Below are 5,000 nucleotides of genomic sequence, written 5' to 3'. Positions count from 1 at the left end.
ATATAATTACAAAAAAACTAATATAATTAAAATCAGTACCTTTTACCAGCAACACGAGTCTCCACGTATCACACACACTTCCAAATGACCTTCTGACACAAAATGACACAAAACACATAGAAGATAAAGGTGATGAACTGACACAGTAACAGACAGTGTACTTTCAGCTGAAGTGACACATTGATACACAGTGTACTTTCAGCTGAAGTGCGATGGTACAAGAAGTAAAGAAAACTCTCTATACATCCTAGAGAACACTTATGTGGTCACAAACATGCTTTTTGTTCACATTGTTCACATTGATGTAGATTTTGCATGGTGTCACCACTTTTATGTGGAACTATAGATGTAAAAATAAAGAAAGAGAGAAAAAAAAACATATACATACACAACACCTATACACATACACAGTATTATGTACAGGTCTATACTGTATGTACAGGTATGTTTGTATGTAAGCATAGTTATATATATATATATATATATATATATATATATATATATATATATATATATATATATATATATATATATATATGTCTCAATCTTTTTTATTGTTATCAAATATGCTAAATAAAACATTTTCTCTAACGATGCTACCAGTTCTATGTGGAACTACCAGAAAAAATCAGACAATGTGGAACTATCAGAAAATGTTCAGATGCGAAGAAAATGAATAAGAAAATGTATGTCTTTCATCAAGTGTGTCTTGGTAACATACTAATAAAAAAAAAATGTGAAATATACATCTTATCACTGTTCAAAAAGAAACATTCACCAAACAGGAAAATCTTTGCAATATACAAAAGATATTGGGACGACCGTGAAGTCTGAACAGCTGTGCTATAAAAATAAATAAAAAAATAAATAAAAAGTGCAATTGTTAGATGTGCAAACAAACAAATTACTCACTGACATGGACACTCCCGAATAGTGCTGCCTGGGACATGACGGAAATCGGGCCTGCAGTATGCCTTATTCTCATCTTTATCTCTATTCCTTCTTATCTATAATATTGTTTAGTGAGCATCATCCATTCCAATCCTTTTGTCAGCTATTAAGTAGACCAATCATCTCAATCTTTATTTTTACGATTTTAACGAGTCTAAAAGAGATTTTAAAGAGCTTACGATTTCAAATAGTCTGAAATGTTCCAACAATGCCCAAGCAGCAGGTTTTAACTTTCAGGTTGTTCACATAGTCTTCTAAAAGTCAATAAACTTACCCAACGTGGACGGTCCTGGAGTGTATCAAAACAGCAGAAGAAAATAAAAACACAATTAAGCAATATTAAAGAAGATTTTTTTTTTAAACTCGATTTTTTTCAAAAAGGGGGAGGGGGTCAGTTTGTTATTTTATGATGAACCTTTGATGTAGAAATGACCAGAATATCCAGAAAATAAAGACATTCTTGTTTTTTCACTTTTGTTTTCTTTCTTTCTTTTGTTTTATTGCTTCTTTCTTTCTTATTTTCTTTGTTTTCTTCCCTTGGTTATTTTGTGCATCTTTATTCCCTCTTATGCCTTTCCTTTTTTTCGTTACTTATATTTCTCTCATTAATATTAATACTTTTTTCATTTTCATTTACGTATTTAACTTTCATTAATGGTGCCGTCTTCATTATTACCATAATAACAGTAATAATAATAATAATCATAAATACTCATTTGGCATTTTTTTGTCTTGAATATTTTCCATTTTTTCGTTAATCCCATGTTTTTTTTATTCTTTTTCCTTAATCTTCTCTATATCATATTTACTTCAATTATTATCATATTCTTCATGTTGTATTCTAATGTTTCTGATTATTTCCTTTCTCTCATTTCCTCCATGACTTCAACTCTCCTCCCTTCGTCCTTGCTTCGTCTCTCTCTTCGTTCTCCTTTTCCCTTATTTCTTTCTTCTGGTGAGGACGATGACAATGGCAATGACAATAATAACAATGGTAATGATAATAATAGCAGTGACAGCAAAAAAGACAATGATAATGACGATAAAGATGACAATGACAGTGACGATGACGACAACGGTGCCATGGCGATGACAGTGATAATGAAAATGACGATGACAATTACAATGGCAGTGACAATAAAAAAGAAAATAACAATAACAATGACAATAAAAATAACAATAACAATAAAAATAACAATGACAATAAAAATAAAAACAACAATAAAATGACAATCACAATAACAACAACAACTCCAACTCAAATAATCATTTAATCAAATAATTATTTATTAAAAAATAAAAATAACAACGACAATAAAATGACAATCACAACAACAACTCCAACTCCAACACGGCCCCTCCTCCTCCTCCACCCCTCAACGAACCCCCCCAGCGCCCCTGCTCCTCCCCCCGCTCTCCCCCCCCCAACTCCCCGGAGAACGCGGAAGGGGCGCCGTAATCCTTCTAACGCAACGCACTCTCGCAGGATGACGCCAAAAGGATGCATTTCTGACCCTCTTTCGTCAGCGCTGTGTGTTGGCGATTTCGTCTTTCGTGTCTGTGTTCGCCCGTGCTGTGTGTGTGTGTGCGTGGGGGAGGGGGGTTGTTTGTGGTGTGTGTGTGTGTGTGTGTGTGTGTGTATGTGTGTGTGTGTGTGTGTGTGTGTGTGTGTGTGTGTGTGTGTGTGTGTGTGTGTGTGTGTGTGTGTGTGTGTGTGTGTGTGTGTGTGTGTGTGTGTGTCATATTTCTCTCTCTTACGAGCGAACAATTTGCATTAAAGAAACATGACCCCAAAAATGACCATAAGGAGGATATCAACCAGAACAAGAATATCCAACTAGCATTAATAATGATAACGGTAAAGAGAGAGAGAGAGAGAGAGAGAGAGAGAGAGAGAGAGAGAGAGAGAGAGAAAAGAAAGAGAGAGAGAGAGAGAGAGAGAGAGAGAGAGAGAGAGAGAGAGAGAGAGAGAGAGAGAGAGAAAGAGAGAAAGAGAGAGAGAGGGAGAGAGAGAGAGAGAGAGAGAGAGAGAGAGAGAGAGAGAGAGAGAGAGAGAGAGAGAGAGAGAGAGAGAGAGAGAGAGAGAGAGAGAGACACAGAGAGAGACAGGTGTGAAGAATAGGGGAGAGGGAGAGAAAAAAGGAATAGGGGAGGGAAGAGAGGGTAAGAGAGTATAAGAAATGAGGGTAGCAGGGTATGGATGAAGGGAAGGGGATAAAGAGAGCATGATAAATGGGGGGGGAGCGAAAGGAAGTGGGGAAGGGAGGATAAATGAAGGGAATAAGAGGCATGAGCGATGGGGTTTCGGATGAAAAGGGAATGGGGGTAAATAGAGAAGCTGGGCGGGGGAGGTTAAAGAAATGGGGAGACAAGGTAAAAGAAAATGAAAAAGAAGGTAAAAAAAGGGGAAAGTAAAAGAAATGGGAAGAGGAGGTAAAAAGGGGAAAGGAAGGTAAAAGAAATGGGAAGAGGAGGTAAAAATGAGGAAACGAAGTAAAAAGAAAGGGGAAGAGGAAAAGATGAAAAGGAAGTAAAAGCAATGGCAAGAGGAAATAAAAGAAAGGAGGAGAGGAAAACAATATAAGGGGAGAGGATACAAAACAAAAATGAGGATAAGGCGCACGAACGATGGGACAGAAGCCAAAAGATAAGGAGAAAGAGAAGCGGAAGAGTATAAGGAAAAGGGGGTAGGGGGGAAGGGGGACTAAGAGGAGGGGGGGGCAGAGATCAGCGACAGTGCATTAAGCAGGAAAATGCGGCATTGTCCACATAATGATCTATGCGCGGAAACGACTCTTTCTTTTCCTTTCTCTCCCTCTCCCCTCTTCGTTATCTGCGGCTTTGTGTGTCTGTCTCTCATCCCTCATCTATCCATCGTTGTGTTCTGTCTATCGGTTTGTCTTTCTGTCTTTGTGTTCTTTTTGTTTTGTTTTGTTTTTTGTATTTCCCTTTCCTTTTCTTAGTTTCTCTTCTACGGAAAGAGAAACTGAGAGAGAATGAGAGAATGAGAGAGAGAGAGAGAGAGAGAGAGAGAGAGAGAGAGAGAGAGAGAGAGAGAGAGAGAGAGAGAGAGAGAGAGAGAGAGAGAGAGAGAGAGAGAGAGAAAGATTAGAGAAACCAGAGAGAAAAAAGAAGAAAGCAAAAAACAGACCGAGAAAGAGAAAAAGAAGAAGAACGAGAGAGGCATATAAACGAAAAAAAAAAGGAAAAAAAATCAAAACAGGGATCAACACCACAAACAAACAAACAAACAAACAAACAAACCCGCAGCAGAGCCAAGCCAGAACCGAAAATAATCGAATCGGAGTCAAGCGCAAAGCCTCGCCGTCGTGGCATCAGTCAGGCGGAGAGGCATCCGACCCGGGCATGGCATCAAAGCCGCGGTGCCAAAGGGGAGAGCGGCGAATCAGCGAGCCACGGCCGGGCAGCGGGACCGAGGGCGTGCCCGGGACTCGCTCTGGTATCCGAGGAGACGCTGGGTGGGCGAGGGAAGGCTTCTTGGGGGATTGGGGTTGGGGGTTGGGGTCTTGGGGTTGGGAGTTGGGGGCGAGTGATTTCCAGGAATTTTTTTTTTCTTTTTTTTTGTCTGTCTGGTTCTCTGTCTCTGTCTCTGTCTCTGTCTCTGTCTCTCTCTCTCTCTCTATGTGTGTGTGTGTGTGTGTGTGTGTGTGTGTGTGTGTGTGTGTGTGTGTGTGTGTGTGTGTGTGTGTGTGTGTGTGTGTGTGTGTGTGTGTGTGTGTGTGTGTGTGTGTGTGTGCGTATATCATATATACATATATACATGCACACACACACACGCACACACACATATATATCCCCCTCCTCTCACTCACATCCCGCTTCTCTCCCTCTTTCCCTCTCTATTTTTCTCTCCTTCTCCCCCTCTTCCCCTCTTTTTCTCACCTCCGTCTCTTTGATCGCACATTTTTCTCCACGTTCTCTCTCCCCACTCCCTCCTGCGAAACCACACAGAGGTGCCATGAGTGCCAAGTGGTGAGTGCCTGTCCCCGGTCAGGTCACGGCCGCTGCGGGACACGCGTTTTCAGTTG

At 40.2% G+C, this 5,000-nt stretch overlaps 1 long non-coding RNA gene across 2 annotated transcripts in view; it reads right to left on the bottom strand.

Moving 5' to 3' along the window:
- The window catches only part of LOC138865289 (uncharacterized), a 257,019-nt gene that overhangs the window by 199,293 nt on the left and 52,726 nt on the right, over positions 1-5,000 (bottom strand). Inside the window, exon 3 of one of the 2 annotated variants that reach the window (XR_011399362.1) lies at positions 1,219-1,240. The exons of the other annotated variant lie outside the window; for it this stretch is intronic. This is a non-coding gene — a long non-coding RNA (uncharacterized lncRNA). Of the gene's footprint in view, positions 1-1,218; positions 1,241-5,000 lie in introns of those variants that run through there. 2 annotated transcript variants of the gene reach the window in all.

The sequence above is a fragment of the Penaeus vannamei genome, chromosome 20 (assembly GCF_042767895.1).
Source record: "Penaeus vannamei isolate JL-2024 chromosome 20, ASM4276789v1, whole genome shotgun sequence".
In the NCBI taxonomy this organism is placed as follows: Eukaryota; Metazoa; Arthropoda; class Malacostraca; order Decapoda; family Penaeidae; genus Penaeus; species Penaeus vannamei.
Note: the sequence above shows the minus strand (reverse complement) of the source record. Positions and strands in the feature narration are given on the sequence as shown.